Genomic DNA, 10,547 nt, shown 5'->3' with positions numbered 1-10,547 from the left:
CAAGCACACTCAAAAGTGCGCACCACCAATAAAGCTGCTACGAGTGCCGAGAAATAACGTATCACCTCTTCAGCTAACCATTGAACACACAGCACACAAAACAGAGCCAGTTAAATGTCTTATCTTACTGAGTAACTGACAACCAGCAACAAGAGTGAAAAATAAGAAAACAATCTTCTCTAGCACGACTTGAAGAACAGTATATTAAAAGAAATCAAGAACGAAACAGACTGAAACTGCTACAAGACTCAGATGGATTTGGGGAAAAGGCTCCCACAGCGACCAGCTAAGACAAATCTGCTGCAGGGATATATAATCAAACAACTAACTGAGTGCGACTATATCTAGGATGTAAATAAGAGCTCTATAGAGCGAAAGCCTAAAAACAATGCAATGGCAAAGTTTCCAGCACTAGGATGACATTTAGGTAGGAATCAAACAGCCTCTCGCAGAATAATATAACAACTAAAATTGCACTTATCAGCAGGCAACGCAGCCTTGTGTTATCAAAATACCACAACGCTATGCGAATAACCAGTTCCACCCGAATACAGAACAAGCCAAAACTCAGAAAAAATGAGTTGATATAAAACAAGATTCAATCAACCGGTAAGTCCCCTTCCAGCACGAAAACTCGAGGGATTATGCAAGTACAAAAAGTTACCCGAAACGAGGGAAGAATGATAGAATTAACTAATCCCCGCAGAGATGATCATGAACACAATACACGTACATCCCCAAGACATAACAGTCATAACTCAACGCACACTGCATTAACAGCCAGAAAAATCAACTCATAACTAAAGTGAAAAATTCTACGTGCGCATTGAGAGAATGAACCCATAATAGTTCTCGTTTCAGTCACAGTGGAGGGAAATCATATCCAGACCACCTGCGCCGCACCCTCCCAAAATCAATTCCACTGTGCCCCTTCGAGCGAAACAACGCACACTTACTCACGAGGAGAATATAACACAAACTAAACCAGTAGCCTAAAGAATACTTTCACACCCCAGCGTCGGCGGCCGAGTTGTTTATCAATCACTTATAATATGTATGTAAGAATTAATTACAAAACCAATACATTAAATAAGCGTATACAGTGTATAATATTAAAGCCCATACCTTTTAAAACCCACCCTCCTCACATGCATGGCATAGAAATAGCACTAAAACCAAAGTGCACAACTCGAAGCCAAAATCCTTTCCAACCCAACCCCAAAAACAAAAAATGTAACCACCCAAAGATACAAAGCAAAACAATCCTACCGACCTGCGAACAAATAGGAATAGTATGCGTACAAAGTGATAACATCTTCAGAGAGCACAAGCAGATCCCACATACATTCAATTTCCAAGCACTCGTAAAAGTCTCAGCCAAACAACTGTACCCCCAAATGTACATAACATCGCCTAAACATCCATATTACACTCTCATGCTCTACATTATAAGATTTTACCGCGAAATTGCAAATGTAGAAAATTACGACCGTCAACACATAAAGAATCCGCATAACCGCCCAAACAACAATCCGAGTTCATATCCACAAAAAACTAACCTAAAACTAAACTAACAGAAACCATAATATCAAATATTGCATAAAAGTAACTCACGGCAAACCGCCATCACAAATTACCTTATTAGAAAGACACCCGTAAGTGAGAAGTATAAATAGTGGGATGCACCGTTACTAAAATAAACATATAACCCACCCACCCAACACTATCATAAATCAAAATCATGATAAGCCTGCCAAGCAACGCAGATAATACCACTAAACCCTAACCGTCCATCCCCTACGCAACCCTGAGACCCCTCTCACCACCAGCACCCGAAGGAAACAACACCCACACACTTCAAATCTTTACAACCGCGGAGCAACTAGCCGATGAGGCAACGCCCAACCCCAGCACACACAAACAGTCACGGTTGCAACATCAATATATAATGCACAATGGCTATATCCACTAGCCAATAATATAACAAGCCAATCATGCCAGTCAACTTCGCTGCCATAGCCTCACGCACATCCATAGCGAGATGTGGCATGATGGTCCTCTCGATACACCCCACCTACCAGTGAAGACAACTGGCATGGACAGAACCAGCCAACCCGGTCTCGCAGCCACCTCGAAGATCACCACCAAAAAACCATGCTAATGGAGGAAACATAATACTAGGATTAACAATGAGGGGCACACTAGAAATACGTAAGGAATGAAAACGATGCTGGAAGTACATAACAAAACAAACAAGCAGACTATCGCGACAGATAACACAGTTTCCTACACCCCAAGTCAAGGCTCGGACCGTAACGTAAAAAAACCCCGGTCCCGGCGACAGACAAGACTTCAGCACCAACCCTGAGTTTCCCTACTGTCCGTCTCCGCAGCCTCGCGCACCAACTCATCAGAACGGCAAGCACAAAATATTAACCACTAACATAAACATAGAATCCATCCCAAAATATAGAACAAAGCATAAAAAAAAAAGAAAGCGACAACAAACTGTTGAACGCATGCTTCATCATCCAAAGATAAAACGGCGGAGTAAAAGAAAGCATGAGCATGGAGAAATGACTCGTCTCAATTGCAATGCCAGGGGGGCTTTTTCGACAACCAGAGCACGGGGGTGTGTGGCTGCCGGGCTGGGTCAAGCTGGATCCCCCCCTGACACCGGTGGGTGGTGTACAGAGCTGTGGAGGAAGAGGAGGGGAGGGTGGGGGTGCGGGGGGGTTATGGCCATCATGGCGAGCGGAACATACCATTTAGACCTGAAGGGGGGGGGGCTATGTATAATTCACAGTAGTGAACACTATTAAAAATTCATCTTAAGGGGATTCATCCATCATTATGTACATTCAGGCTCAGTGAGTTCACATTAACTTTGCATTATTATGACTTATATATAGGGAATGAAACTAGTTATCTCTAGAGCAGTAACTCAACCGCACACGTGTGCCCTTTACTACATATTGACATCTGAGGCAATATTTTGTAAAGAATGTAACATAATGTATCACCATTTTCCATTTTGAGCTCCCTCCATGTTATGGACAACAGAACAACCGATGACATGGCATGAACATGACCCTGCAACTATTTGGATTATTTGTTTCCATTAATCAAGATAAACATTCTTAAGACTCAGAGGATTTGCTTCTTTTACAAAACTGTAAACTCAATGTCTTTGGGTTGATTGGAAAAAACAAGCCATTTGAAGATGTTCCTTTGGGTTTAGGGAAATTGCAATGGGGCCTACAGAATAAGGATGCCGGACTCAAATTCCCTCCACAGCTATTTAACTGTTGTGATTATTCTATTCACCAATACAACAGGTTCACAGCCCTAAGAAAGAGACCGCAGTGGAACATCCTGAGAACCACTGAGTCTTGTGCTTCACTCAGAAGAAGTGTGGTTTCCAGCAGGGGCACACTGGGCCATATGGAAATGAGGCCAGCGGGGGATGCAGATCATCCACCACACTGAATGAAGCCAGCTATACAATCTCCTACTCACCATAGCACCAGAGGCAAGGTTGAATATACACTGGAAAAGTGAACAAATCAGCAGTACCAGAAGCTTAACTGCAGCCACAGAGACCTGTCGTGTTATAAAAGCCTGAGGGGATCTGTAACTTGAAACACTCTGTCATTTCAGCTCTTCTCGCCCTAAAACTAAACTTATTCTGCGAGCCTGACAGCTGCTAATCATGTATTACAATTTCAGTTTATATTCAGTATGCGGGGAATTGACAATAGAATGGAATATGTTCATAAATAATGCAGTAAAATAGTTGTTGATTAACACCAATAACCATAAAACATACATGTGATCATCAACATTTAGGATTGTCAAGAGTCCCAACAGTTATTACCATCCAGTGCCGGGTGGAACGCAGTCTGTGAAAATCCCAGCCAATTACATTACAGTGATAAACAGAGCTGGGGAAATATCTCTTCTACCATCTGTCCAGCATACAGTAACAACACATTACTCTGGTTTCATATAGGAACTATCCTCCGAGCCTAAGCCTGACACAAACAACCACAAGTTATACCCCTTCAAAAGGACCAGTGTGTAGGGTTTAGTGGCAACTAGCGGTGTAGTTAGTGTTATCAGTGAGTATTATATAAATATAATAGTATATACATTTGAATATATAAAGAACTGCAAAAAAACACATTCGACAGTGAAAAGTGGTTTCAGCACTACCATAGCTGTCTGTCCTGCGAGTTCTGGCATGGGCCTGGGCCACTGGACTGAATGAACTGCATGATGGACAGGAGTCACACCACGTCATTTTCACACATTCACTGTGGTAATGATGGCAGAAAGTTCACAGCCAACTCGGCTGCAGAGTGACTGGCACACTGAGCAATCTGAAAAGACCTGCTTGGAAATAATTCAACAGGGCCAAATCATAACAAGAGCGACTGGGGGGCGGAATAATCCCAGCAGCTAACATTTAGTCTCCATGCTGTGGACTGCGGAGCCACACCTCCAGTTCCAACATGCAATAAATGGAGTTTATTACTTGTACCATTATCACTAAAGGAGGCAGGCTAAACAACTGATATACCAGGGAGCAGGAGAGGGAGAGAGTCCATCTCTAACTGCTAAGCTAAAGCACTGTCGCTCTCAGAACTCAACTGTAACTAGTGTCAAAAAATACAAACGTCCCTATTTAGAGGCGGTGTTGGTTTGTCTGTTCTAGGCCACTGTAGAAACGTGGCGGTTCAACATGGCAGAAGAGGACCCACTCCGTCTGTGCGTAAAGACAGCTCATTCAACGATTGCCTATTACACCAATGAAAACATTCCTATCAATATTAGAGACATAGATCCCCCTAAATGTTACACATTTGACTTTTAATTCCTACAATTTTGAGGAAAGTGAAGTAGGAAATGCTACAATATATCCTCCAAAGGTTGAGGCTTTTGGATGAACTGCTGTATATGTAATTTATGAACTACTGCAGATATTATATTATGTAATAAATAAAACAATTCAAATCATTAAAAGGATAACACGGGTGTCAACAAGTCCCATGAATACTCCATCTGTATATCTGATGTGTTGAATAGGTTTTTGGACAAAAATGAAGCTCTATGGCACAGAGGCGTAACTTGTCAGGCTTTAGCAACACAGGAAATACTTTTTAGTAAGATCCAATCATTGTTGTTTTTGTTGACAAAAAAAAATACAGAATTTAGCAGCTTTATCCTTTTACCAAGATTAAGGGATTAACACACACTGCAATCCAATATCTAACGTGTGCAAAAAATGAGCACACAAATACTGAATGCATGTTTGCATATATATGCGTGTCACAAAGCATAAGCAGTGTACTACAGTACGCTGGCTCTCATGACGTGCAAGCCATTTCCCTGGGGGCTAATTAAGACATATCTTCTCCTGCTTTATGACTGCACACTGCCTCTTCTCAAGAAAGAAGACAACTGGTAAACTGCAACTGAAGTCTGGTGTCTGACATGGCATCTTTAGTGAGAGACAACACACACCCAACAGAACAGAGTCTCGTTCTTTGTGATGTATTTACATGGGCTGAGAAAGCTCACTTGGTGCATTGCTAGATATTTAATGTAGATATCTAGCTGCACTTTATCAAACTAGAATCTCAGATCTTTGATTTGTCTGTGTACTTTTGTCTTTGTGGATTAAAGATTAAAGTAATACTCTGTATTAAATTGGCCTTGGGTATCATTCACAATAACAACTGTATCTCAACCAATCGTTAGTTGTAGCCCTGTGTATGACCTGTTGGATATGTGACAAACCCAGACATTAAGATGTGCTGTCCCTTGTCAAACTCTGGGTCTATAAAAGGGTTGCAATTTTCCTGTTTTTACAAGGTACCAGGGCCAATCCTAATAAGCCAGCACTTACATACTGACTACTTACAAACTACACTTGGTTAGAAGAAGCAAAAACACAAACCTCACTCACAAGCATCATTTCTCAGCTTTGACTGTGGCAACACTGGAAGTGTCAGCAAGAGCATATTATATTAACTTAATCAATCACAGAACCACGGCGATCTTTAATCACAATTAACTGTCATATGAAGCAGCTGGTAGACATGAGGACATTTCATATGAGCAAAGTTATTTCAGACTTTCATCGCAACATAACTAAACACCACAAACAACCAGATCAAATAAATGATGTGTATGTATCTCAAGTCACACTGAACCTACTGCTGTGTCTCCTCTGGCAACAACCTATACATATATAGAGAACTACAGATGTAGATATAGGGACAATGATATGTATTCAGTAAGTCACAGCAAACCTTGTTTTAGGCCTGGAGAGAAAACCCAGTCAAATGACTGATCATCATGTTACAGAGCACTGAAAGCACAGTGGGATAAAAGCAGAAGAGAGGAAGACCCCGGGACACAGGGCTTTGACTATTGTCTCCACTATTGCACAACTAACTTCTTACTTCGTGCTAAGGGGGGGGGCTTTATTATGGACTTAAATAATATGTCAAGAAGGAAGTGCTGGGTATAATTTTCCTTTTTTCATTTCTGTTTTGTTATTATTCTTTATATTATTATTATTTATTGTTTTGTACTTGCACAAATGTTGTGTGGGACCGAGGTGGGGATACAAATGAGTCCTTTCCTTTGTTCACCATATTACATTGTACATGCTAAATCAATAAACAACTTTTATCTTAAAGGAACAAAAGAAAGGAAAGCCCTGAGGCTACAGTTATAACTTTATGTCACACCAACTATTCACAAGATTTTGAATAATCTCGGTAAATACATAATAACACAGTAGAGGGTTGACTATTTGGCTTTCAACAACTAGCTGGAGGTAACCAACATTATTCTGTCCAATAGTTAATGAGAATGTTTGCGTGACATTATTGCTTCTCTGAGGCAATGTCCACAGCATACCCACAGTCCTCTGTGACTAACAAAGTGAAGGGCCATTCTTTATGTACAGGTTAAGTGTCACCGACACAGTCTGTATCAATATGTGCCATTATGTCCTTCAGTACCTCAGGCAATTACATCACCTGGCATTAAAGATCTGCTATTAGCAGTTGACAGTATCATGTATCATGTCTACAATTAAAAGGAGTTACACAGCTTTAGGTTTGATGTTCACTTATCTTTTAAATATTGAGGTGTAATTTGATCAGTATAAAGCAAAGGAAAACTTGTTTCCACTGTTTTATTCTGAGGCTGGGGGCTGCAACTCACTGTTTGGACAAGCTTGACAACAGAGCAAAGTTGGCTAAAGTGAAACATTTCACAGTTATTAAAAAATTAAAGGCCTATGCTTTTAAGTTTTTGCCCACAAATGTGATTTAGTTTCACGCTTATTTATGGCTTTTCTAATTTGAAAGCATGTCAAGTGGCGACATCCATTCTTGTTGTCAACAGAGTAATCTGCCTAATTATTGCAGAACATTTTATTTATTTATTTTTGGCTGCAACTAACATTTATTGTAATATTTGAATAACAATTTCCCAGAGACCAAGATAGCGTCTTTAAATTGCTTATTTAGTCCTGCCAACAGTTTAAAACCAAAAGATATCCAATCAACTCACTGTCTAAGTAGCATTTCTGAATTAACGGCAATTAATTAGCATATTTGCTAGCTTAACTTTTCCCATAGAAATATATGACGCAAGTACATAAAATCAGCGCCTCGTGCTCACAGTACAAACACACAGGGCCCTGTATGCAAAAAGTAACTCAATTTCTCTGAATGCTGCAGAAGCAGGAGCAGTCCACACTTCAACAGCTACTTTAACTAATCAGGTTTTTAAATTAGATTAGGACATTAAAATGATGATCAGTTATCTTTAAAGGTGGTTCATCATAAACAGACTTACTGCAGCTATATTCAATGCTCTAACAGTATTATGGTTATCCTTTCTCAGTCCACTTACACCCTGCTTTTCATTAAAGTTATGGTGCTGGCACGGTGCCTAATTATTATTTAATATGGTCAATCCTAAAAATGGAGTGAATACGACAACTTTAGAGTCCCAGACGATTTAAACTTCAAAGTGGCTTCGGTTTTTTTCATCCGTCCAGCTTAACTCCCTTTAGCTACAATTCAGGTTGGACAAACCAATGGCTTCAAAATAGAAATAGAAATGCAACTTTTAATTGCCTGTCAAACGTGGCTTTTAATGGCCAATGTCAAAATATTTCTCTTTTTGTAAAATAATGACTTTCTAGAGTAATGTTTCCTTCCATATGCCCATTGTGTATCGTCATTATGTTGTTTTGATTACTTGCATTTGCAGGCCGAAACCCTGACTTTCATTCTTTGGGGCAGACAGAACATCATGGGGTTCTTCCATTGCAGCAGCCCTGCAGTAAATACCAATTTGGTCAAGCTCCTAATATTCAGTTTCTGCTGTTAAAGGTGATTTTTAGGCCTTGTTTTAAAACATGTTGGAAGCAATGCACTATAGAAATGAACACTGTGTCTGTGTGGGTCAGAAGATCACCTGTGACAAAGAGCTAGGAGTGAGTGATGTTGTCTTCAGCAGAAAAGATGAGACAACCAGGATAAACAATTGAGCTGCGTGTAACATCTATTACATTACTAACAAGTGTGACTGAATAGGACGTAAATGAACGACGCCAGTGTGAATTATTAACAGAAACAGGTATGTAATTGGAAAAGATTAAGATGAAACCCACAGCCAGTGTAGCAGTGGAGAATCTCAGACCCAATTAAATAACCTGATACTGAACATAAAACGCATCTCACTCATTATAATGTCTACCAAGGTGGAAAGAGCATTTACTCTGACACACGCAGCGTCTTCCTACAGTGCCAGGAATACATCTGCAGAAGTAAAACCATGTTTAATCATGTGATCTGTGTCTATCTCAAGGGGAGCTCTGCAACTGACACTGCCATGGGACACAGTAAACACTGCAAGAGCATGACACAAGTTTGTAATAACATTAGTTGCACCATAATACACATTCGGCCCCAGACTGCAAGCCAGACTGGGGTAGTTAGGTGACTGTACAGGCAGTCAGCCATGGAAATCAGGAACAATGCACTGGCCAGTGGCCGCACACAGGTGACTTTAGGTTGCACATCAGGCGCATTGAGGCCGATGTAATCGCAGTAAATATGCCAGTCATTGCGACTTTATTACCAGCAGACCACGGCGATTAGTGGACAGTCGTAACGTTACAGCGCAGCCCTGCTCAGCCACCCATATTGTCATAATAACGTAGAGTATTAAATCTAGCCAACGCCACAAACTGTAGCTCTGCCCCTGTCGGTCAACTTACGACAGTCTGCGTCCTCATATGTTATTCCAGTGACTGTAATTCGTTGAATTCCTTCAAGCACCACAATGTCAGGACGCTCACTGAAAACACAACACAGTAGCAGACCTGTAGTGTTTAGCTCTGTTAGCGTACAACCACCGTCAGCTAGCTCCCGACCAGCTGATTGCACTAGCATCGCAGCATCTGAACGACAACTGTCAGGCTCAACAGCGACGCTGGCCTTCAATAAACACACTGCACATAGAGAAGCTGCTTTGTGTTTCAATATTCAGACTAGATATGGAATAAGTCTTTCCGGACGCTACAGTTGACATGCTACCATTATCTTTATCGTTGCTGTAGTTGGAAACTTAACGTCAACGCGAGCCGAGATGCACATTCCTGTCTGGGCGAGCTAGCTCCCATGCTAGGCGGCTAGCAGCGCAGTGCTAGTTAGCCACTCCAGAGCCCGCTGTTATCCGCCATCCACTCACCAGTCCGTCCAAATCCTTCGGCTGCAACGTCGATGATAACCCCCAATGTTTCAGATACGTGGGGCACTCCGAGTATATCCATATGTTACACACGATGCTTTACTCCAAAAGTGCTCAGTGCTTCCTCTCCTTCATTCTGGGAGCCATTTTTCCTGAACATTTAAATAAACCAAGCTCGTCCCAGCCAAGTCCCGGCTCTGATTTTCCTCCAAACAGCATCCTCCTCTCAGCCCCAACAGAGGCCGTATCTGAAAGACAAACCTGACATCTGTTGGATGAATGGAAGAAGGCACTTCATGAAATAGATTTGAGGGAAGCATCAATTGAATTCATATTCTCTCTTTAAAAAAGGTCAAACCAAAATACTGTGTTAAAATATCGCCTTTTTCTTTTTGCAACAAATGTTTTTCACTCCACAAGTTAATGTCGTGTTTTACTTGTATTATAGTGTATACTTAATGGCCGCCTAGAATACAGTTTGTTGTTTGTACTCTTCATAGAATATAGTTCTTACTAATTTCATGATGCATTAATTCATTTCATATCAAAGGGGCTTCACTGGCATGGGAAATAGACGTTTATGTTGCCAAAGCAAATGCAAAATGTATGTAGGCCTATATGCAGATTAGTTATTAGAATTAAAAAAGTAGAAGAAAATGAAAAATAGACAAAAAAGACAAATAAAACAAGTAAGTGTGTGTGTGTGTGTGTGCTGGTTGTGGTATGTTAATACATAGTGGGCAGCAAGATATGCCCTGTCT

General features: G+C 40.8%; 1 protein-coding gene across 1 annotated transcript in view; it reads right to left on the bottom strand.

Annotated features, from left to right (window-relative positions):
* The window catches only part of wdfy3 (WD repeat and FYVE domain containing 3), a 91,587-nt gene extending 81,579 nt beyond the window's left edge, over positions 1-10,008 (bottom strand). The window contains exon 1 of the mRNA XM_035658294.1: positions 9,787-10,008. The gene's annotated coding sequence lies outside the window, so the exon portion shown is untranslated. The remainder of the gene's footprint in view (positions 1-9,786) is intronic.
* Positions 10,009-10,547: the final 539 nt, after the last annotated feature.

The sequence above is a fragment of the Morone saxatilis genome, unplaced genomic scaffold (genome assembly GCF_004916995.1).
Source record: "Morone saxatilis isolate NCDOM2014 unplaced genomic scaffold, NCSU_SB_2.0 Contig16, whole genome shotgun sequence".
Taxonomy (NCBI): Eukaryota; Metazoa; Chordata; class Actinopteri; family Moronidae; genus Morone; species Morone saxatilis.
This window is presented reverse-complemented; position numbering and strand designations above follow the sequence as displayed.